At 37.9% G+C, this 26,245-nt stretch overlaps 1 pseudogene across 1 annotated transcript; it reads left to right on the forward strand.

Annotated features, from left to right (window-relative positions):
* The first annotated feature begins 22,551 nt into the window (after window positions 1-22,551).
* Window positions 22,552-24,228, forward strand: LOC307103826 (RNA N(6)-adenosine-methyltransferase METTL16-like; annotated as a pseudogene). The gene has a single exon. The product of its transcript is annotated as an RNA N(6)-adenosine-methyltransferase METTL16-like (transcript).
* Window positions 24,229-26,245: the final 2,017 nt, after the last annotated feature.

Consider the following 26,245-nt stretch of genomic DNA (forward strand, 5'->3'; position numbering starts at 1 on the left):
CACCTGGTACTACAAACTCAGGCTCTAAAAGAACCTTTCTCTTTTCTCTCTAGGAATAATAGCTCAAAATAGAAATTTCTTTCTACAGAAAATCTCTGGTTGAAAATGCAAGGATAATTGACTATATAAGTTTGATGATGCTTTGGGTGGGTAACTCAGTTGGTTGGAACATTGTCCCATACACCAAAAAGGTTATGGGTTTGTTTCCAGGTCAGGGTACATACCTAGGTTGGGGTTTGATCCCTAGTCAGGGCACATACAGTAGGCAACCAATCAATGTCTCTCTCTCTCTCTCTCTCTCTCCCTCTCTCTTCCTCTCTCCCTCTCTGTCTCTCTCTAATATCAATAAACATATCCTCAGGTGAGGATTTTTAAAAAGTTTGATAGGAGCTGGAAAGAGAAATCCAGAAGGAGGGGCAGGAGATGTTAATGACCTGTGGAAATGATAGAGCTTGGAGGAATGTAGGTGCGTTTAGGGGAGAGCATTAACAGCATGGCCTATGACTATAGGATACTGTGCACTCTAGGCAAGTTATGTAATTTCTTTTCATATCAGATTGTCCTCATCTGTAGAAATAATAATCCCTATCTTCCTGGGCTGCTGTGAAGAAAGAAAAAAGAAGGTTGTAGGGTATCAAACATACACTGCAACTACTTCAAAAGTTTTCCACAACAGCCCTCTGTCTGAACAGAATCTAGTTTTTACTCTCTACTGAATCTTTGTCATAAAAACAGAACTAAACATAATTTTAAAACCTTTTATTGGTTCCATTTCCCCACAACTATTGCTCCTTAAAAATGTAGTTTGTTCTCATTGTCTCCAATTCCTCTCTCCCTGGTCTTTCTTAAACCAGCTCCAGCTTCGCTTTCATCCCATTACTTCACTGAAACTGCAGTCTGATCTCTCTCGGTCAATTCTCCATCATCATCCGACTTGGACCTATCAGTGACACAGTGTGCCACCCCCTTCTTCCTGATTAACTTTTAAAACTTAATTTATTAGACACTTAACTCTCTTGGTTTTTCTCCTACACAACTGGTCACTCTTTCTTTATTACCTTTGCAGGTCCCTCTTCTTCTTCCCAGACACTGGACATTGGAATGTCGAGGGCTTCCGTCATAATTTTCTTCTTCTGCCTACTCAATCCTCTGGTGATCTTATTAATAGTCATGAATTTAAATGACATCCATCTGCTGGCAATTTCAAGTATATAGGTGCAAACCAGATCTCCTCTGAAGCTCCAGTCTCATTGAGTAAACAACTGCCTACTGCCCATCAACTTTTCAATGTTTAATTGATATTTCAAATTCAACATGTCCAAAAATAAAATTTCAATGCCACTCTTACCCCACTCTATCTGCTTTTTCTGTAGCCTAACCCATCACAGTTCATAGCTATTTGTTCTAATTGCTCAAAGAAAAAGCCTTGGTGTCACCTTCACTCTTTGTTCTCTCATAGCTCACATCCAATCTTCTAGGAAATCATATCTTTAACTAGTTGAACATTTGATTGCTCCTCACCACCTCCACTGCTACCACTCTGGTTTGAACACCATCATCTCTCATCTAAAGTAGTACAATAGCCTCCTGAATTTTACCCTGATTCCTACTTGGAAGGCAGAGTGATCTTTTCAAATGTGATATTATCACAGCACTCCTTTTCTCACCCACTTATAATGTCTCTCTACTGTATGAGAATAAAAGTCAAAATCTTAAAATGGCCTACTAGGTTCAGTGACATATGGGCCTTGTTCCTTCTTGGGCTCCATTTTCTACTACTCTCTCCCTCCTTTCCAGCCACACTACCCTGCTTTCTGTTTCTGAAGGCAGAAGCACTATGCTTTAGGAGCTTTGCTCTAGCCATTTCTTTGCCTGGAGTACTCATCCCCCAGATATTTATATGTTAATTCCCTTCCCTATTTCAAGTCTTCCACAAGTGTCAACTTCTTAACGAGGACTACTTAACAAGACTATTCTGTTTAACTCCAAATACTGTTCACCACTCCACCATGGGCATTCCCATGCCTCCTCATATTCATGTACTTCTTTTTTTCCCCATAGCACTTATCATCTTTGAAATCCTATATAATAAAAGCCTAATATGCTAAGTGTCTGGTTGTCCAGTCAGCCATTCAACCAATCAAAGCATAATATGCTAATGATATGCTAAGGCCACTCAACCGCTTGCTATGACATGCACTGACCATCAGAGGTCAGACAGTCAGCCAGTAGACCAGTCACTATGACATGCAGTGACCACCAGGGGGCAGACATTCCGACTGGTAAGTTAGCTTGCTGCTGGGGTCCAGCCAATCAGGACTCAGCAAGATGGGCCAGACACGCCCTGGAGCACTCCCAGGGTCCCTCCCTAGCTGGTCAACTTCCCACGTCTCTCCCCACCCCCAATTGTGCACTGGTGGGGTCCCTCAGCCTGGCTTACACCCTCTCACAATCTGGGACGCTCTCTGGGGATGTTAGAGAGCTGGTTTCGGCCAATCCCACAGGCCAGGCTGAGGGACCCCACTGGTGCATGATTTTGTGCCCCAGGCCTCTAGTATTCTATATAATTTACTCATCAATTATGCTTAGTTTGTTTCTGTCTTCCTCCACTAGAATGTAGGCTCCTTGAGGGCAGGAATACTTATCTGTTTTGTTTAGTGAATACCAAAAATGCCTAGAACAGTGGATTATACATAGTGGACACTTAGTAGTAGCTATTTTTGAGTAAGTAATTGAATGAATAAAATGGAAATGAACTGAATCTGATTCAAGAGCATGATATTCATCTCTTCTATATCTGTGGGAAAATTTTAGGTACAAATTCAACATGTCTAAAACTAAAATTTCAATGTCACCCCCAATTCCATCCCAAGAAATCTGTTTGTTTCCTGTAGCCTTCTCCATCACAGTTGATGGCAAACTGTTCTTTGTTCTTCCACCAGCTACCATTCGCTCATTCAATTCCAAGGGAGAGGTGTGATTTTTTTTAAGTTAGCTTATCAATTGCAATAAAAATGTGTACCAGTCACCAGGAATCAAAAATCAAAAGAAGTCAGTGAATGCAAACTTTTATCTCTAGAAATGGATTTTTAAAAATGTGAACAACTATGTATGCACAATGTTTGCAGTCAGTGAGTAAACATTTGAATTCTAATCTTATATATAAAAAGTAGTGATCTGTGGATCAGATTTCTCTTAAAAATTCCCTGCTTCCCAAAGTATGTTCCTTGGAACCTCAAATTTAAGAGACATTTGGTGAAATAAGTGCCCTTGGGTCCAGTAAAATAATAGAATGACCAATAGTGTGCTAGAACTGCCTCTTGCCAGCTTACAAGGACCAAATGTACCCAACTCTTCTCAACTCCACATCAGTTGCTTTAATCTGCCATGTTGCTAGTATTGACACCATGGAAATAGGCAATTGGTAATAAGCACATGTAAATTAGACCTAATTAGATTTAAATAAAATTTAAATAAGAGACTTGGTTGTTAAACATTTACTATTAAACAAAATCCACCCTTGCATGTTAAAATTGTGGAGATGTCTGCAGGATAAATTAATTTAACTTTGTTTCCCAGTCTTATTACATGTGTATAACTGTGGAAATAGTTTTTGTTTGGAGTTTTGGGGGGGTTTGTGTGTGTGTGTGTGTGTGTGTGTGTGTGTGTGTGTGTGTGTGTTTACCTTGGAATACACATTAGTACTCTAACTGAATACTCTTTGTAAAAAGCTATGATAATGAAATTTTTGAGTCTAAAAAAGTATAGGTTTTCAAATGCGTAATCTTGGGCAAAATATTCTTTCATGTGAACTGAGAAAAACATCTAATTTTCAAGATTTTAGAAAGGCTTAAAATGAAACAAAACATGTAAAACTTCCTGACATATATTAGGCACTTTAAAATGTTAATTTTTCTTTTCCTCACCCCTATTTCCCTACCTGGTTTTGAAAAATATAAAATGATACTAAAATCTTCCTATCGTAAGAATGAGAATTGTCATCCTGAATCTTATTTCTTATTATGTAATCAGATATACAAATTCATAATCAAGAATAAGAAATTTCTTGTATTCAGCATTTTATTTGTAACACTATTTGGAAAGGTATTTATTCTGAACCTAGATTTAAATTTAATTCACCATAAAATAGTTTTCAATTTTACTGTAAAATTTTAAAGTTTTTGGTTTATCTGTTTGGGGCATATTATCTGATCTTCTCAATTTTTTACTGATTAATTTTCTTATACCCAAGAATCTTTGCCTTTTATTTCTTTGGAACAGTTTAATCTACTCCATATTATAAACAAAGACTTTGGATCCAAGAAGCTTCAGTTAAGAATGAGTTGTCTTTACATGTGGTAAGTATTTTTTTCCTAATAAAGACATTATTTCTCCCTATGCTGAGTGTGTACTACATAAAGCACTGTAAAATCTTTTTAGGTGAAATAAATTGATTATTTATTAGGAAAATCAAATGGATAATTGCAGTAGTTCCTAGGAAACAACCCCAATCTCAACTCAAAGCGCTATTCGTTGCCAAAGTTAACTTGCCTAGTACTAAATGATATCCAGCAAAACCCTAACATCTTTCATGTTAAGAAAAAAAAAAAAAGTCTTTTTTTTCTGAATGGTATTTCCTGTGGGAATTTAGTCAGAACACATCTTGTCTGGATCATGCCATGTGACTTTCCATGGACACCAATTTCCAGTCTCAGAGGAGGCAGAGTGAACGGAAAAGTCAGACATGTGCAAATGGAAGACCCCTGGCACTAGTAACAGAGCTATTACAGACATTGTGGAGATTGGGATCTAGATGTGTAAGACCTAACCATTAATGGCAATCTAAAAGACCTTCCTTCTTTAGTCACCAATTGACACGTGACATAGTAAGCTTCAGAAACACAAAATGATCAACTTGCCATTATGGGGATGTGAACATTTTTCTTTCCTGTTATCTCTAGGAATGCACTGTCTTTAGGATGTTTTCAAAGCATATACATCTCTGTGAAGAGGAACTAAGCACATTTAAGGTTTCCCATCAACAAAAGTACTTCCAGGAACTCCAGGGGTACTTTATTATATTGTGCTGATATTGCCACAGCCAAAATTCTTGTGTACTAAAACAGCATTTTGAATTTCATTTAATTCAAAAGCAAAAACCTTTGCCAAGGAGAGATTATAGCTAGAACATAGACCTTAATAAGCTACATAACTAATAGCAACAATAGAAGTTATCTTTCTTCTATGTATCCTTGCTACTATTTGTCAGTATTACTATGAAAGACTGTAAAATTTTTTTAAAATTATTTTATTTACTTATTAGTGAAATTAAGTGGTTTTCCATGTTTGTAAGCTATAGTTATACCTTTTAAAATTTTGTTCATATCCTTTGCATATTTTTATTGAATTTTCATCAGTATTTCTTATATAATTCATGTGAACTCTTATAAAAGAAATTGACCCTTTATTTCTTGAATATCTGGATTTGTAATACCCCTTGATTTTTATTTTTTATACAAAAAGAAGTTTAAAATTTGTATATAGTGACATCTATCACACTTTTTCTTTCTACTGTTTTCTACCACATCTAATCTTGTTACATTTTTTTCTGCCTTGCCATTTGCTAAAACATACACTCTTATTTTCTTCTAGCTTTCTAAGCTTAACTTATATTTAATTTCTTAAGACATCTGGAATTTATTTTAATCCTTTATTTGAGTTAAGAACTCAACTGGTGTTTTAAAATAGCAAATTAACTAGCCCAATATTTACCAAATAATCTTTTCTTCCCCCTTTGGATTGTGAACCTTAGCAAGATGGATTGCTTTGGGCAAGGAGTCTTCATCTGAGAGTAAGTCTTAGGTCTTATTCTCAGCTACTTATTAACTGTGATCCTGGGCAAGTCCATTTATTCTTCTGAACCTCAGTTTGCTTGTCTGTGAAGTAGGGTAATAATATCTAACAGCCAGAGTCATCATGGGAAAATGCAACACAAGAGTGGAACTAAGTCCCTGGGACATAATTAGAGCCACTGAGAGTGTTACTAGTGTTCACCTCTGACCAGTTGTGAAAGGCAAAGCCTTAAGATGACCTACCGGTCCTAGCTTCTGCGCAGACTTTTTCCTACTTTTTCCCACCTAGTCACTCTCTCAGCTATTCTCCTCCCCTTAGCTCACCCCATTTGCACCACACTCGGGACTTTACTGGCTCTAAAATCTGCCTCACATCTTTCTCTTTCTCTCTTCTCTCCATGGTTGTTTTCCAAGATTCACACCTGGTTTAGTCCTCCACTTTTATAGTTTTTGTTCAGCTGATCCCTATTCATGGAGGCCTTTCCTGAGCACCCCATTTAAAGTTGGACTACTTGTAGCACTCTCTCTCATCCTTGTTTATTTTTTTCCACAGCACTTCCCATCGCAACATATATTATGCATTTGCTTATTGTCTGTCTCCCCCCACCCTGCCCCATGACAAAAATTTCCATGGGGTCAGGGCTTTTCAGCTGTGTTGTTCATGAGTGTATCCCCAGGGTTGGCAGTAGTGTCTGGTACATAGTATGTGCTCTATAAATTACTGTTGAATGAACATATTATTGAACATTTTAGGTTATAGTCTTTGCTTCAACTAGGTAAGGAGTGGGGGGAGATAATCAAACCAGAGACTAGAAATGAGGGAAAAGTTTAAAAAAATTTAAACCTGATTTTTAGATATTACCTATCTTCTATACACTGAAAAACAAAAGTTTGAAAACTGCAAGTTGCGCTATCTTTTGAAATCATAATTTTGTGACATTCTTTGCATGACTTGGGAAAATTAGACTTACTCTTAGCTCTCTGTTTACACAATCGGATAAAGACTCAAGAGATGTGTAACATTGCACTTTGTTCTAATGTTCTCCTCTTTATTATATTTACCTATGAGAATTGCAGTAATCTCCTACACTGTATGAGCCATACTACCAAAAACCTGTCAAATAAACTTTTCACTCCTACAAACTCATGGACACGGACTCCCAAAGGGTTGACACACAGTGAGTGTTTTGCTTTGTCTTTGTCCTAACTTTTTCCAAGCCCATATAATCTTGTTTAGTGCATCCTTTTTTCATTTTTTCCTATTTGCAAATGATTCAGAGAACTCCTTACCTTTCCTCCTCAGATATCTATCTCTTTGCATGACTAGAAAAGCCTTACTTAACATTATAAAAATAGGGAGAGGGGGACAGTGACTTCATTCTCTAAGCTGCAATTCTTTCATAACCCTCTTGAACCTGAAGCAGAGCCAACCTGCCAGAAAGCATTTTGTTGTTGCCTTGGCAACCCCCTGACTCATGGACTAATACCTGCTCCCAGAAGTCCTTAAATAGTTGAAGCCCATCTAACCACGATCAGAATCCCTGCTTTGGCCCATGTTTACTATTGAGCACCCAAATGAAATATGTCTTTGGATGAAGGTAAGACAACCAGTAATTGCTTGCCCATACTTGAAGAGAAAGGCATCTCAAAATCAGGATGCCTTGCCTGGTACAACCAGAGATGACTCAGATGAGTTGGATTTGAGGGAAAATGCTTGTCAAGATTTTATAAACCAGCCAACAGCATGGTGCTCATTGCACTGACAGAGTTTCTCTGTGTCATATAGATTAATGCAAATTTATTTTGTTCTCTAGAAACAATAAAATGACCTAAAAAGATTTTGTTCCATCAGTGTTCACACTGGGCACCTAAGTTTTTATAATTTAGGTCCTGCCTCAACCTTTACCTCTTGGTAGTTCATAGTAGAAGAGGAATTTATTAGTAGAGATTATCCATCAAAAGGCATTTACTAGGTCTCATACTGTTTGCTATTCTCAACTCTGTGGTGGTTGCTATGAAAGACAAAAAAGAACTACAAAATATTGTCTCGGGTTTTAGGGAAGCTGTACTCAAATTATTAGTGGAGAAGTAGTAGCCTCAAGGCCTATTTGCTTATTGATTTGCATGGAAGAGAAGGGCCTTTGAGGACAAGTTTTATGCAGAAAGGCTTGGACTTAGAGCGGGGAAAAGCTAGACACGGAGAGCATATCCTCACTCCCAGCCTGGCCCATGGACTAGGTGAGAGCTTTCTCAAAAAAGAACCTGAAGATAGAAGCTGAAGAAGGGACTTGGAGAGATAGAGGCTCTGAGGCCTCAGTGACAAAGGACATCATGTAATGGAGACGGTTAGAATGTAGAGGAATAGTCTCCCCATGTACAAATGGGACTCAAACAGCACAATGCAGGAGCCCAGGTGTTAATTGGCTCAGCAGGAGTGGACATCACATGGGCCAGTGTGGACCAAGAGAAGAGGATTCTTAGTGAGCACATGTGAAAACCACCAAGGAAATCCCAGAAATAACTGGGAGGGATTTAGGGTGACGGGGTGAGGTCCTCATTGTGCAAGTAGATGCAGTGAGCCAGTAAAAATTGCCTATTACTCACCGTTACCTTATTTGTACCCATATGTTGAAGATTATTTTCCTGAGATGACTTTTGGAGTCTCCCCAACATTTAAGAAAAGAATGTTGGTGAGGCAGTTCTTTCCAGGACACAGCTAGTCAGAGAAGGAGCAAGCTGAGTGGAGAAAGTAGAGAGGTTCGAAGCCTGGTCAGTCCTGCAAAAGTGAGGTGAATGAACATCATTTTCTTTCTCTTTTCTTTACCCCATTAGAGGGTGACAAAAATGGCTTCAGGGGGTTATAAACCCCTGGACTTATAGAGAACAGGAACAGAAGGAAATATTTGAATGGATGCAAGTGACATATTGTTCCTACACAAAATACTACATTTACTTGGAAGGGAACTCTCCAAGTGACCATACACTCCCTGAGGGCTATTGTTTCTCTCTCCTGTTGTCTCAGTGAGGCAAAGGTTGATTGTTGTGTGCACAAGGCAAGAAATGAAGTAGAGACTCAGTTAATACATGCCACTCTTAATTATTAACAATTGCACATGAGCGTAATTCTTCTAATCAAAAGGTCATCAAGTGAAGATGACTATTTATCTCTTTGTATAGTCCTGCCATCTCCACCTTTCCCCCTTTTATTATCTGATATTTGATCTAAATCCTACTTAGGTTAATACAATGATCAGAAGCCTGAAAAAGCATCTGCAGCTGGTCCTCTTCTATTTGTTGTGACTTCCACAAGCTTGAAAAATGTTTGGAAGTGTCTTTGTTGGGATGTTACTTGCTTTTGTAAAATGTATCATAAGAAGTTTAAAGCCAACATTCAAGAAAAAGCTTTTATAGATTATATCATTCCCTGCTTCCCTTTATTACCTCCAGAAATAATTTGTTTTAGGAATATTTCATTACTGAGTTTTAGGATGAAAATTCATTTGTTAAATTGGTGTATTCATTCTTCTCTGAATATGATTTAAAATAAAATAATAGGTCTCAATTATAAATAAGATCATGGAAGAAATATTTCATGTTTGGTTTGTTTTTAAGAGTACCCATTCATAAAGAACATTATAAACTGTTGAACAAAAAGATAGATACAGAGGCAGTAAAGCATCAAACAGTCTGTCAAATTACAGCAGGAAGGTTAGGGAGAGGTGGGGAAGATAAGAGATCAACCGAATGACTTGTATGCATGCATATAAGCATAACTAATGGATGCAAAACTCTGGGGGGTGAGGGCATATATGGAAGTGGGGTGGGGGGCAATGGTAAGATATGTACACATATAATATCTTAATAAAAAAATAAATTAAAAAAGAAAAAAAAGAAGAGTACCCATTCAAAATAAAATTATTTTAGATATTCCATATATCAGAAACTGTGAAGGATCTAAGGTTTCACCTTACCTAGAAGCTAACGAGTTGCACTGCCATTATTTCATAAATGCTGGCAGAGGACATGAAACTCTTGGGTCAGAGACAAAGAGCTTTGTGACTCAGAGGAATAACAATAAGCCAAGTAGTAGCATTCTCTTGTGCCATTCCACAGCCCCAGGTACACTGTGCAATTCAAAGAGAGCCAGGTAACATCTGCACACACAGTGGGTTGCATTACAAGATAGGAAGCCTGAGCCTAGGAAATCAGAATCTTTTATAGTAAGCACGCCCGTCTTTTGCTCCAGAGAGAAACAACTTTCTTTATCTTCAAAGGCTATTCACTACACAGACATCTTTGAAAACATAGTCTAGATCAAAGGCAGTCAATACCTCTGCTCACAACAAGTGCAGAATATGAGCTATTCATTGTGAATTGTCTCCCCACCATTCACATGTTTTTAAAAAGTGAATGTCCATGTCATGTCAAATTATATAAATTAAATGCTGTAGGTCTCTCAAAGAAACACTGCAATATGAATTTTACTTTGTAATATATAATCTTAACTTATATGATTAGATTCACTTCCCAGTTAATATTTTTATAAATATAAACAAATAACGGTGATCAAATGAAAAGTCTCTTTTCTCAGGTAACAAAGTTCTATTTAAATTGAGATTTTTAATAATGTTATAAATCAAGTTGAAAACCAATTGAGAATACCTTTGCAAAATAAACCCAGTTACAAGAAAATTTGGAAGATAAATAGATGTTGTCTTTTTCAAGTATTGATTTGAATGGCAAACACCAGTATAAATAAATAATCAAAAGGAAGGTTGTTTGTTGGCCTTGTTGGGAAGAAGTTCTTGAGCTAGGCATTGGCCAATTGGGGGACACAGCTGGATAGTGGGAGGTAGTCTAAAGTCTACATGATGGAAAATGATACCCAAGAAATACAAGATACAAAGAAAGAAAATTGATCCAATTCATTCTTCCAGATGAAAGATAAATACTAGTTGATTACTGGGTGGTTTTTTTTTGTTTGTTTGTTTGTTTTTTGTTTTTACTGCTAGAGATACTTGATTTCTGAAATGCAAATAGTTGATTAGTGTTTTTTTGTTTGTTTGTTTTTTGTTTTTACTGCTAGAGATACTTGATTTCTGAAATGCAAATCTTGTTTTTTATCTTGTTTCATTTTTTTTTTATCCACTACACTTTCCCCATCTCAAACCAGGAAAGATAATAATCCTATAAACCCCAAATGCACAGAATTTATTCAGATATTGAAAATTTCAGTAGGTTATGCTTCCACCCTCCAGAACTTAATATAACTTTAAACTAGCTAGTTGAAAATAAATTGAATTTAAGCTCTTCCGCTTATTGCTATAAACATCCATCCCTTTGGCTCTGGCGTTTACAGATGCTCAGGCACTAAGTCTTTATGATCCATGATGATGTTAACATTGACCGGTGTGAGTGGACTTGAATGTGCTGGAAAGCTGTCCCTTACAACTTTCCCCTAACCTAGTGACAAAAATAAATAAATGAATAAACAAACAAAATTACATTCTGGCATCAAAGTACATATGTTTGTAAATTGAATGCTTTTACCCCACAAATGATGAAAGTATTGATTTTAGAACCGACTGCCTGGTCCAAATCCTGGCTTCTCCACTTACTAGCAGTTTGACCATAGGCACTTACTTCACCTGCCTGTGCCTCGGTTTCCCCAAGCTGTAAAATGGAGGTCATAATAGCTTTCACCTTAAAAGGTTGTTATGAGGACTAGATGAGTTAATATGTGAAACATCTTTAAACAATGCCTGACACATATGAAGCACTTTATAAATGTTCACTATTATTATCTCAAAACTAGTATTTTTCCTTCATTTTTTCTTTTTTTTTTAAATTTCTTTATTGATTAAGGTATCACATAATTGTCCTCATCCCCCCATTCCCACCCTAAAACCCTTCCCACGTAAGCCCCCACCCCAGTCCGTGACCACTGGTTAGGCTTATATGCATGCATATAAGCCCAGTCCGTGACCACTGGTTAGGCTTATATGCATGCATACAAGTCCTTTGGTTGATCTCTCCCCCTTTCCCCCATCCTCCCCTACTTTCCCTCTGAGGTTTGACAGTCTGATCGGTGCTTCCCTGTCTCTGGGTCTGTTTTTGTTCATCAGTTAATGTTGTTCATTATTTCCCCTAGATGCATGAGATCATGTGATACAAGAAATACACTTATAAGAACCGAAAATGAGACAAGCCATAATGGTTATGCTGAGAGGCAAATGAATCAGTCTGTAGTGAGTTTCTTTCTGGGCCAACAGTTCTTTTGAGACCCAATTTCAATGTCAAACAGTTCCTTATGTGTACATGTCAGCTATTATATTTCAGTTCTGGATGGTGGACAAATGGTGGTAATGCAGGTCCGACCCTCTCTGGTTTGGTCCAGGGCAACCTTCAGCGATGCACAGCTGCTGTTTGCTAGTATGCAAGGTGTCATCAGCGTCTTCCATCTCTGGACTGTTTCTCTTCTGTCTTCATGGCTGGAGCAGTCCTGTCAATTTCTCTCTGTTGCAGGAATCCACATGGTCTTGGAGTTGTTTTCTGAAAATATACAAACATATTCTCGACCAAAAGTTAATAAAGGAATATAGTCTATAAATTTGACTTGGGATCCTTTTTCATTTTTTGCCCAAATGATTTTCCTTTGGCTTGTTTTGACACCATGTGTGTTTTTCATGGGTGTCTTGCTGTTAGCATTACAAATGAAAGTTAATTTTCTAAAGTAAAAATTTTCTAGATATAATTCACTTACAGGATATTTTTCCTTACATGATATTCTTCTACTATCCCCCCTTTTTATTTAAATATTAGGAGGCTTTTGGAAATTTTATAATGTAGTCTTGATAGCTTTTAAATTTTAATTTTTTTGTGCTAAAATATGACTGCTTTAGGTTCATTACATGTTATGCAATTTTACCATGAGATGAACTACCAATAAAAATTTTTGTTAACACTTTAGAAACAGCTTTTTGTACAGTACAATCAATTTTTCTAGAATATTCGCTTATTTCAATTAGCCAATTTAAATTACTCTGAAAACTTGACTACTATTCTACTGTCAAACTCAACACTCTAACAACAATCTTATTTTACCCTGTATATATTAGTGGAAAGGATTATTTGCCTTCCTGAGTAGGCCCTGAGCATTCCTGGTACTAGGCTGGATTTAGATATCAAAAACCCACTTCCCCACACCATGGGTACAAAACCACTCAAACAAGTCTTGTTGCAGTGAGAGGGCAGCTGCTGTCAGCCAAGTCTCTGTCTGTTACCTGGGTCCCGATTTGAGCTGTGCATGGGAAGCGAAGCAGCCATGGGGGCAGGAGACCTCCCTTAGAAGGCGTGAAGGTTCAGGCCCCTGCAAAGTTGTGGGGGGTAAGGGTCTGTGCCCCACCTCTGTTGACCCCCAAGTTCTCTCTTGATGGTCCCTCTGCTTTTTTTCTGATCAAAGTGAAGTTACACCTTGGCAAACAAAAGTATCTACAACAATATGAATTCTATGGGTACAATGCCAACATTACATGGTGAGCATTCATTAATTTTTTGTTGAATAAATGGTTATATTAACTGAATGCATAAACTGGTGATGTTCACATTCTTATCTATTCTCATTTTATCACAAATCCAATAATTATATTGAAAATTCAGTGAGAGGGAGCTAGAGGATAATCCTGAACCTGAGCCAGTGCTTGTGGGAATCTACTGTGTCCCTGCCTTTGTCAGCACTGACTTCCTCCCTTCCAGACTGTCTGATGCAGTCTAGGTCAGTGTGCAGCTTCTTTCCTTCTTGTGGCAGTAACTGTCATGGTGGCCTTCTGGATAGAAAAGACAGATTTGTGCCGGGTGTAAATTAGATAATGAAGGGGGAATAAAATGTACCCAGTCACATGATGCCCTTTGAGATGATATGGAATGAGAAACGAAATTATATTCAAACCGCTCTATTTAACACTCAAAGTCATGCATTTCATCCATATCAGATCCACTGATTTTACCCTCCATCATCTGTGGGTGAAATCTATTTGTAGTGTCATTTCGTCAGAGAGCTCTTTAGTAGAAAAGGTTGTTTCTGGGGTGTGTTTTATTTTTAATTCTACATAATGACTCAAATTGTTCTATTTCACTCCTGACTGAGAGCAGACTGAAGTAACTTGACAGATATTTTTTGACATGTCTTGACAATGTCTTGATGCCCCACCAAAAACACAGCTATGACGAGAAATCAAGTGTAACTTGGCCATATTTGGAGTGGACTCAGTGTGGGGAATTGTAGCAGCACAGCTATTAAGCGTCAAGGACTGTATGAATAAGAGGTTGGGGTGGGGGGCGTGGAGCTTCAGCAGATACTGAAGATGTCAGTGAACTTTGCAAAGCTGTAGCAATACTGCTATTTCTGTTGGAATGTGAAGGACTTTTTTCTTCTTAAGAAAAATAAACTTGTTGGGACAAGTTAGCTCCTGGTATTGAACTGACATGGAAGGAGGGGGCATAATATGTATAGTTCAGATTTATTGTAGTAATTCCAGAAAGCCTCCACTACAGAGTAAATGGGAGGAAAACACTTTAAAGGAGACTGTTATGGGCTGAATTGTCTCTTCTCCTGATGCCAAAATTCATGTGTTGGAGCCCTAACCCCAAGTGTCTCAGAATGTGACCATATTTGGAGATCAGGTCTTTATAGAAGTAATTACCTTAAAATGAGGTCATTAGGGTGGGTCCTAATCCAATAGGACTGGTGTTCTTATAAGAAGAGGAAATAGAAGTATGGAACAGACTGACAAATCTCAGAGGGAAGAAGGGCGGGTGTGTGGGCAGGGAGAGATTAATCAAAGAACGTGTATGCATATATGCATAACTCATGGACACAGACAATAGTGTGGAGAAGGCCTGGGGGCGGAAGGTGGGTGGGTGTGGGGTGCAGGAGGTCAATGGAAGTGGTAAAGGAGGACATTTGTAATACTTGCAACAATAAAGATAAATTTTTTAAATATTCAAAAAAAATTTTTTTAAAGAAGAGGAAGTTGTGACACAGAGGCGTAAAGAGGGAAGATGGGAAAACAGAGAGAGAAGGAGCCATCTCCAAGCCAAGGAGGGAGGCCTCAGAAGAAACAAATATGTCCAGCACCTTAATCTCAGACTTGCAGCCACCCTGAGAAAATAAACTTGTTATTTAAGCCACTCAGTTTGTGACCATTACTTACAGAAGCTCCAGTAGCTAATACAGAGATGAAAGCCTGAAGACATGCAGAGGCTGGAAAGCAGTGTCTCAAACTTCCATGTCATGAAGAGGGCAGGAAGTTTGATACACACGAGCAGTGTAACATTTTCACAACCAAGTCTCCACTATTTAATTTTGTACAATCAAGGTCAACTTAAACTCTGAAACTTGATTCACTCATCTCTAAAATGGGCTATAAGGTCCTTAAGGCAACCACAGGGAATTTTCTATCTTTTTTAATGTGAAGCTAGTCCACAGAAAAAAGATATTTTTCTAATGAATGGATCAAAGATTCTAGAAAAAGAAAGCAAAGGAGTCCACCCTCTTCAAGGAGTTTACTTCTATTTGTAAATGCTGAGTACTCCAAAGAGTGAGGGCTCTAAAACTCCCAGAAAGAGAGACCCTTGAACCTGGGGTGATCATGGAAGGCTTCAATGAGGAAGTGAAGTTGATTTTTCTCTTTGTTGAGTAGAGACTGAATATGACAAAAAATATATGTTCCTGATGAAAGCAGAGGTAGAAAATGCATTGTATGATATAGAGATAATAAAAGGAATAGCTTGCCAATATGGAACCCTTTTTACACTGGAGAAAACACCTTTAGGTGGTAGTGTTGTAAGTTATTTCTTTCTGAACCACACTTTAAAAAACAATCAGGTAATCTGACTAGTTGTTAGAGGCAAAAAAAAAAAAAAAAAAAAGATTGTCCAACTATTAAAATCAATCAGGGATATTGTGAATATTATAGCAGGCAAATGTTTCATCCTTTGACCTGGAAAATGAAACCTCACTATTCTATTCCATCCCATTGACACTTGGGGTTATTTGGACAGGGAATGCACTATGGTTATTTTTGCTCCACCTAAGAAGAAAATATTTGCCAAAGAAGTGAATGGAATAAACAGTACCCAAAAAGGGATGCTTCCGGAGCTTTAAGATACAATTTTCATTCCAACTAGCATTCTAATTATGAATCTTTCTAAGCTTTCCATCAAAGAAGTAATCCAGAGGATTGCCATTTGGCATTGCCCTTAGGCCTATTTAGCCCATTCCATGTCTTTGAAAGCACTGGCTGTATTTTACAATTTAAGCTTTTACTTCAGATTGAACTTTACTGTAGTTATCCAAATGTTCACAATTTACTGTACTGTCAGTCTTCTATGAATCAAATCAACAAAAACTTATTGACTTTTACCATACTCAAAATTAGCTTTGGAGAAGAAATAACACTAAAATAATTTATGATGATGCTGTGTGATGTACATATTTTCTATTAAGGACATTAAGGGCTCCAAAATCTTGGCAGTTGATAATTTTTTTTTTTTACTCAATTTGAGGTAAGGATTGGTGAAGAGGTTTGGATTTTGAAGATGACGGAATACACTGTAGATGTGATGAAGATGGTGTTACTCAGTGAAAGATGCCAGGTCTGTTGCCATTAGCATCTTTACATGGGGGGAGGGCAAGCGAGCATAAAACTCCTAATTAATAATATGTTGCTCCTTATTACCTACATGGACTAGAGTTTACTGAGTATAGCTGTTGAAGGAAACTTTGTTAGAAAAAAAAGCATAAGGATCAGAAAGAGAAGTAAGTATTAAGAGAAGGGTAGGGAGAGACCAGTTCACAATCTAGAAATTGGCTTTACTCTTAAAGGTAATGGAGAGCCATTGGTGTCTCTGGGGTAGGGTTCTTATAAGATCTGAGTAACATTTAGTGAAAATTATTTTAGTAGCTGTCTTCAGAATGCATTTCCGTTAAAGAAGCAAGAAGGCAGGGGATATGAGATTTGGATCAGTGAGTCCTGATTATAAATTGTTGTTCATCACAACAGTGGTGATGGGGAAGAAGGTAAGAATACAGAAGATGGCATAAAGATCTAATGGAACAACAAAATGTGGGTAAAAGTAAAATAAGGAGACCAAGGTGTCTCTGAAAGTTGGTAGACATGTAGTATAGATGGGGCTGCAGATAAGACAGGCTGTTTCAAAGGTCATTTAGGATAATTTCCAAGGAGAGGGATAAGAAACACAGTTAGTGTCATAGTTGTTGCCGGTGTCTTACAATGATTTCAGAAGTTTATGTGTGCCTATGACACGTGCACAAATTAATCAGAGCCTAAAGTTTCTGATTTCCTTCTCACCTACTGACAAAGATGCTAATGAGCATGGAGGTAGGTAAAAGTTGTCATGAAACATCATATATTCATAGCAGCACAATTTACCATAGCTAAGATTTGGAATCATCATCCTGAATAGCTATGGCTTCACCTCTCACGGTCTTCAAAATCCAGTTCTCTCTACCAAGTCTCACCTTAACTGGAGGAAAACTGGGCACTTCCTTTGTATCCATGAGAGTGCACACCACACACCGGGCATTATTAAGTTCATGCCACCAGATTAGGGGACCAAGTTAAGAGCTATTTTAAATAGTAAAATTAATAATAATATACATACATACATACTCAAAGAAGAATATACCAACTTTGGAATATATCCCCTCCACCTTTTCCAGCCAGAGAAGGGTTATGAATTTCTTTTCTCCCAAAGAGTGAAGTTCCACGAGCTGGTAGTCTAGGCAGTGAAAAGAGGAAGAGGACCAAATTAGATACAGAAGACCTGGTTTCCAGTTTGAGGTTTGTCACTTCTTAGGTCTAAGACCTTAGGAAAGCTACACAGACATCTGAACAATACTTTCCACCTCTGTAAAATGAGGCTGTGCTTGCAAGACTTATAAGCATGTCTTCTATGGTCTAAGCATCAATGGCATTAGTTATTACTGTTATTATTTTGTTGTTACTTTTATTGTGTCGTGCCCTGCTATAAAAATGGGCTGTGAAATTAGCTATTTTCTGCACCAATGTGGGAGGAGCTCAAGTCTAAGGCTTGTCTTTGGTTTCCTCTATTCCCTATTCTAACTTCATGCAATTTTATTTTTATGGAATATTGAGGAAGGAGCATATTTATTTTAGTGGAAGTACTTTATAAGCTATAAAATGTTTTAAATGACAACAGTCTTTTGATAGGAACATTTTGTTGGGAGTTCAGGTAGAAAAGCAATGGGTGGTGGTGGACAAGGACAGAAGTTAGGACTACTGTTGATTATTACTTAATTCACTGACCTTAATGATGTCTAATAATGACATACGGGGATGGAAACATATTTAGGCTTAAGATGTATTTTATGGATTTGAACTAAAATCAGGAATCTTCCTCCTCAAATAAGGGAGCTTCATGTGGGGTTTGGGGCTCTTTTTCTAAAAGCAGTAGTTCAACTTTCCAGTTTGGTCATTGAGCCTTATGTCACTCATGGACAGCAGCTCTGTATTCAGATAAGCAGCCTACAAGCTGATGTTCTGGCAGAAAATCACATTCTGGGTAATAGGTCTGGTATCTGTAGGAATCCTATCTCTGGCCCAATTTGCTCACTTTATCTCTCTCTCTCTCTCTCAAAGAATATGTTTTTATCGACTTTAGAAAGAGAGAAAAGGAAAGGAAGAGAGAGAAAGAAACATCGATCTGTTGCCTCCTGCATGCCCCCTACTGGGGATAGAGCCTGCAACCCGGGCATGTGTCCTGATGGGTAATGCAACCAGCCATCTCTTGTGCATGGGAGGACACTCAACCAACTGAGCCACACCAGCTGGGCTTACCTCTCTTCTTTAATTGAATTTATTGGGGTGCTCACCTCTCTTGTGTAACAAAGTCTACATTCACAGCTGAAGGGCATGCTTCTTGGAGTGAAGTGGTGGGTGCACTTCCAGTTCTGTGGGAGACTTCGCACTCTGTGACAAGCCCCAGAAACACTTTGTGAGTTAGGGATGAGTTACTCCCACTTACCTCCCTCTGACAGGTGCTGTCAGAAATAGAAAGCTCTGAAAGATCCTCAAACATAGACTTAAACTAATAATTATAATTTATAATAGTAATTAACTTTCTTCACAGGTGAGTCATCTATAGATTAGAGATTTAGTGATTATTTATTTCAAAGTTCCCCTTACTTAACGTCTCCCCATTCTCCCCAATCTCCAACCTGGCAGCAACCATTCTAGGTTACATTTTAAGGAAAATTTTCTTTCTTAGCCTTTGAAGAGATCAGAGAGAATATTTCTCATCTTATATTTAATGCATGTGGATGACTGATATTGGTAAAGTAATGATTTCCTTAAATCACAAAGAAAAAAAATGGGTAAATGTTTTCTAAAGTAATCTGTAATTGTGTTAATACTGATAGTTTTGCTCTTAAATTCCTTTAATATTCAACAGGGCAGCTTATCTCTGTGAAATGTTTCCTCCTTCCCCTGTCCAATAACAAATGGATGGGAAGTTCAAACATTTGTACTGTTTCTTTGAAGCAATTGCCCTAAGCCAGTAAAAGCTGTTTCATCCGCTACAACTTTGAATATTTTTATTTCCTCCCCAAAAAATTTTAGGTCCATGTTCATGAACAAGATATGTAACTGTCAATAACCATCTTTTCAGCAGATAACGTTAGTTTATTAAACAGTAAGCTGCTCTCCTGGTCTTTCCCCACCCTGACATATTGCCCATTTATTTCACATTCTTGTAGTGTAAAATAAACTTGCTAAGTCTGTTGAGATACTCCCATGGTTATTTACTTTTCAAATTTAATAAGAAGGAGGGGGTGACCTTTCCTCCTAGGACAGGAAACAAAATTAGACCTGACAGTGATACATTATCAATTTTCACAACTATGAGAATATTTCATAAAGCATGCAGTTCTCTGTGCACTTTGGTGACTGCAAGCTGGCCAATGAAGTCATAAAACCCAAATCCTTTTAAGTTCCTTCTGAGTTAATTTTCCATTTACTTGCAGGGTTTCATTTAATCTGGCAAGTTGACAACCAGGCATAATTATGTCAGCTTTCTTCCTCATCAAATTCTACATTTCTCAGGACAAAAGGAGCCTATGATACTTTTCTTGATGCAGATAGGAAGAGCATGGGGACTCTGCAAATGCTTAACAGAGGGACATGTCTTTGCAAATTAGCTTCGTGAAACTAAGCCAAATAATTTTTATTCCATTTCTCATACAATCAAAGGCAACATCAAGATTCTCTTACCCAGAGTGTTATAACCATGAAAATGCATAATAAAGTTAAAGACAACTACATCTCCATATATGTACCCCCAAAAAAAAATGTGTCGGCAGTGCCAAGAAAAACATCGTACTTTTAGACTTATTTTTTTGTGTGTTGTGTTGTGTTGTGTTGTGTTTTATTTTATTTTTTCCATAATCATTTATCCCTCTATTCCCTCTTCCACCTCTACCCACCCAGCCACCTCAATCACCTCACTATTGTCCATGTCCATGAATTCTCTCCCCCCGCCCTTTTTTGCTTAATCCCTCCACTCACTTTTTTATTATTCTTCACCATCTTGGATTTGGTTTCATTGGATGTACTCTCATAGCCAGAGGCATAATACTGATATGTGCAAGACAGTTGGGGCAGCAACATATGAAGATTCAGAAGTACATTATTTAGAATGAAGAAAAGTATTTCTAGACCTTGTACAGACACTGCAAATTCTGTGGCAATGAGAGAAAGTAATAAAATGGTCAAGGAGATGCAAACATGCATACATACAGCTCTCCTCTGAGAGCTTAAAGAAATAGAGATACTTTTTTCAATCCTCAATAACACTCTCTAATTTTCACCTCTACAGTTGTCTTAGCTTGAATCATAGTTTTGTTTTATTTTAAGGAGGATGTTGGGGAAAGGAATGGTTACTGATTTCCAGATTTAAAAAAAAAATACAACCCAGGAAGAATTGTGATGAGGGAACCTCAAATGGCTGGAGACACTGTTTTCCTCTAGGTGGTGGTTTGGTGATGAGAAGATACAACCCTGTCATCATCACTGTCTTTTCTAGGAGTTTCATCATAAAGCAATCTGTTCATGATATGCAAGCTTCAAGGTATTTGGTTTGGAAAAAAGAAAATTGTTAAAAAAGATAAATGTGAGATATTGTGCATAGTGTTAAGTTGAAGCCTATTGGGGGGGAATATATATATATGGTAAAGTAAGATTTTCAATGTGAAGGTTTGCATTTTTATGGTCCAGGTGTTAGGTTTCAATATTGGTTCCATTTACTGAGGAAGCAATCCAGGTTAAAGGTAGACCCAACAAAGAATACCCCATTTCAAAACAGTCCAGATTTATTATTATTACTTTTAATTTATTACTATTATAAAATATTTCTTAGACATTATTAACCATGGAGTGAATCAGGATAACATTTTAAGGATTATGCTTTCTTGCATTTAAATTCTAGGTAATACATTTTCTTGTATTAATAAATACTATTAAGAGTTTACAGTTTTTCTGCATGTTCTTCTCCAACTACTCCCTCTTCTCATCTTCACATTGCCAAGTTTTTCTTGTATGAATGAGTAGCATGCTAAGTTTTCTTTGGGGACATATTTACACATTTTATTTTAAAGTTTAATTTTTTATTGTGTTTGTACTTCAGATTTCATGATTATAGTTGTTTTTCCTTCCAAGTAAAGTTTTTCTCATTGCTAAAACACCCTGATATACATTTTTAAACATTTCAGTAAGCAAATTTCTGCCCATTGCTAACACAAGTAAACAACTTTCCTTCTTCCTCTTAATTAGTCATTCCATCTATCAGTGATTGAAAGTTACCATATATTAGAGGTTGACACCAAGACAAAACATCCTAATGTTAGGCCTATGCTTCACTTCTTCTCAGGCTCCCCCCCCCAATTCAATATTATCTTGGATAAAGCATTTGAGAAATTCTTGATGGAGACTAAATTCTACTGTGATTAAGATTTATTCTTTCTTGGGATGAAACAGCCATTAAGATTCAGCAGAAAGTTTCAGTCAGGCAGCCACAATGTTTTCCAACTCACAAGCAACTAAGTCATCTGCACCCTGGAGCCGTCCTACCTGTTAACAGTGGGGAAAGGACTGTTTCAACGTTCAATTCTGTTAGAACATGGTCTTTTCTCACATGATGGTTCCTTGGCCTTCTGAGGTTAAATCTCTAGTGAGTGGGCTGGGCACATTCCAGTTGAGGATTTGGCACTTAGCAGGGAGAGAATAGCTCTGCTGTCAGTTCTCTGTGAAAAAATAAATCACTCCAGAGAACAAAAAAAAAACAGTCCCTTTCTAGTCTTTGTCATGAATTTTATACAAAGTCAACTTTCTAACAGCTCCTCTGAGGTAATGACTGGCCTAACAGGACTTTCCTTCTTGGTTAAACCAGATGCCAAGGGAGAAGGAAGGGGAACCTAGGGGACAGATCTGTTTCTTTACACTCTGCTCCCCAGTCTCTTTCTTGATGGGATTCCAGGATGTAAGAATGCAAAAGACACACATGGAAGCAAGCTAAAAAAGAATGTTCTTGATATACGGCTTAAGACTCCGGGGTTGGAGGCCCACTCCAAATTGGTGGTTTGGCTGGAACTTGGCCCACAGAGATGGCTCTGAGTAAATCAATGCATACAGGAAACAGATAAAAGGACAAACCTCCTGACTTTGTATATCTGGCATCCAAATATCCAGATTTTAAGAACATGTTCATATAAATCTGAATGGAAGAGTGAGTCTTAATTTTAAAAACCACGAAGCAGTCAGAGCTTTGACTTGTACTCTCCTAAGGGAAGATTTTGGACTTTCTATTGATATTCCATTGGAGAGACTAATTCCCACAGTTCCCTTGAGACTCAAGTATATTCATTGGGTAGGCGATCTGACTGGTAATCAGGACTCTGACAAAAGTACTCTCTGAAGAGGAATTGACATAGGTACTGGAACATCCTGCATCTATCCTTTCCTTGGAAGTACCTTAAATGGCTGCTATTTTCTTTTAACAGAAGTAGATGATATGTGCTTCAATTATGCAAAGAAAAATGTGGACCAGAATAACTTATCTGATCTTATAAAAGTTGTAAAAGTACCACAGAAGATGCTTCTGATGGATGCTCTTAAAGAAGAATCTGAGATAATATATGACTTTTGCATGTGCAATCCTCTTTTTTTTGCCAATCATTTGGAAGTCAAGGGAGTAAACTCTCAAAATCCTCAAAGATCTCCACCTAGTTGGGTAAATACAGGAGGTAACACAGAGATCATGGCAGAAGGATGTAAAGTAGAGTTTGTTAAAAGGATCATCTACCACAGCTTACAACTTAAAAAAAGATTGCAGTGGTATAGCTGTGTGCTGGGAAAGAAATGCAGCCTTGCTCCTCTGAAGGAAGAACTTAGAGTACAAGGGGTTCCTAAAGTCACCTACACTGAGTTCTATCAAGGCCATACAATGAGATGGGCCTTAGCTTGGAGTTTTTATGATAACATAACAATACCATCACCACCAAGAAAGCAAAGAAAATTAGAGAAACCAAGGAAATCCATCACATTTGTAGTGTTGGAGTCTGTGATGAAAAAATTATCCCTCAAAGCATCACCTTTGGGCTCTGAGATAATGGAAGAAGGCACGGTACTTGTGATGACATGGATTGAAAAAATTCTCACTGATCTAAAGGTCCAGCATAAATGAGTTCCTTGTGGAAAGGGGGAAATTAGCCTTTTCCTAACAGCCATAGAAAACTCCTGGATTCATTTAAGGAGAAAGAAAAGAGAACGAGTGAGACAATTGAGAGAAGTTCCTCAATCTCCTGAGGACGTCATCCAAGCCTTGGAACAGAAAAGGTTCACCCTTGAAGAGTCTGGCAGTAGCCAAGGTTTGGCCCAGGGCCCCTGGAAGAGTGTCCTGTGTGGGCCTGCTCTACAGGAAGGCGAGTCAGCCACTATTGAGGGCCATGGCCCAATCCAGAATTCGCTTTCCCAGGAAAGAAACCCAGAACCCATGGAGGATGAAAGGAGTGAGGAAAAGGGAGACATGGAGGTTTTGGAAAGTTGTAAAGGCTCTAGCAATGGAGCCCAGGATTGAGAGGTTCATCAACTCAGTGTCTGAAAAAGGGGACCCTTTCCAAGGAGTGGCTGGACATTACCTTTTCAAGTGTTTGATGAACATTAAGAAGCAGGTAGATGATGCCTTAGTTGAAAAGCACTGGGTTGAGGGTCAGAACAGGGATTTGATTAACCAGCTTTGTACTTATATACGTAACCAGATTTTCAGGCTTGCTGCCAGTTAACTCTAAACTTCTTGCACAGTTGTAAAAGTTCTATAAAGCAACTTGCTTTAGAGTGGCCTGTGGGGTGGCAAGAGAAATTCTACCATGGGCCTATTGGTAGCATTACATGGAATTACCTTTAAAAACAAAAACAAATTAATTCATTTTTAGACATCCCCTCAACCCCCCTTTTTAAAGTTATAGGGCATTGTAGTATGGTAGTTCAGGAGGAAGAATTATGATTGTCAGCATCAACAAAAAGCCATCAGAAAACTCATAAGGGATTTAAACCTGACTTAAACTGATTACCCTAGCTTTAGACTGCTTCTCTGAGGCCAAAAGGATTATTTTTGGAATCTGGTCTGGGTCAGAACTGTACAGAGCATCATGCTTTCTCATCCCCCAAATGGAGGCAGTACACTTGGGCAGATAGGCTCTGTACCCTCTTCTAGAATCACCTTCAAGACTGAAGACTTTCTCTGGGTACATATGATTGACTGCCCCTGAGTCAGGCCTAGGAAAATAACTGGCCTGATAGTAGGTGGTAGAAGAGTCAGGGAGAGGAAACTTAGTAATGGCAGAAGAGGGGCTGATCTAGGGAGCGCCTGGAAATGTCACATTCCTGACTCATGTCCGTTTGATGTTGCTTATTCCAGAAATAATTAGGTAAGCAAAATTCCCAGATGTGAATGACTGAGACACAACAGAATGAAGCCATACCCCTACCTCCAACTGAAAGTACTGTTTGTAGTAATTTTACTAGTATATGACATTTGAAATGGAGCTTTGTTTTGTTTTTAATATAAGAGTACATATGTAATACCTTAATCAATAAAGAAATTTAAAAAAAATTAAAAAAAGAGTAATTCTGAATTGGAAAAAAAAAAAAAAAAGAATGGTCTTTGCGATCTCCAGGGATCTCAGACAGACCTTTCTAAGGCAATAAATCTATCAGAGGAAAGGCCCTCATACCCCAAACCATACACTCCTCTGAGACTTTTGGAAACCAGGTATGGAAACTTAATTCAAGCTAGCTTAATAAAAGAAAAAAAAAGGTGGGGGGGAGAGAAGGAACCATTTGCAAGTGTAGATATAATTGGATCCTGGATATGAAGGCTGCCCTCTGCAGTGCATATGCCTGTTCTACTCTTGCATTCATACACAAGTCCTCAAGCAACCCTGAGCCAACATAGACCTTTGAACTTCTGATCTGAGAGGAAGGAATATTATTTTTTTCCCAATAGCTCTGGCAAGGGTCAAGTAAGGGCTCTGATTAGTGTGGTTTGGATCAATGACCATCCCTAAATCAATCTTTGTGGCCAGCAAGATGAGTGGCCAGAATTGAGCCAAGTGTCCATTCCTAAGACTAGGGGGATGGTTGAGGGTTGGGCAGAGATGGAGGGCTGGAAATCACCTGAATCAGTTGGACTGAAAGGTATTATGAAAGATTGAGGGAGAGTTGATTCCTTATGGCAGTATAGGGAACATAATAAAAGATATGTCTGCTGCATGTATGGGAAGTCTAGATGGGCTGTTCATTAAAGGAGATCATAAGTTTCTCAACGCTTGGAGAAATAGTGGGTTCTGAATCAGGTTTGTATTAGTCATAATGTGAATTGGAGAGTGAAGCCGCAGGTTGAGTTTTAGCACACTCAATTTTAAATAATTTCATTGTACTTTGCTGGTTGGTCTAGTCCTGGGTAAGATTGTGAACTCTGTTACACTTGGGTATTGGGTTTTTATCTCTTATTTATATGGTCCTATTTTCTTTCCCTTTCTACTCACTGTCCACCAAAGAACTTATACTTCTCAAAACATCTGGCCCTGATGTCCCACACCTAAGTAATGACATAAACATTATATCCCTTATTCTTTGCAAATGACCTACCCTATGCTTTAAACTCAAAGGATTTCAGGGAAATTGATGATTAATATAAATTAAAATTAGTATTATTTGTTACCAGACAAGATACTATTATTTTTTACTTTAAATATTTTTTTATTTTTCAATTACAATTGACATACCATATTATATTAG

This window comes from Cnephaeus nilssonii, assembly GCF_951640355.1.
Source record: "Cnephaeus nilssonii genome assembly, chromosome: 7".
Lineage (NCBI taxonomy): Eukaryota > Metazoa > Chordata > Mammalia > Chiroptera > Vespertilionidae > Cnephaeus > Cnephaeus nilssonii.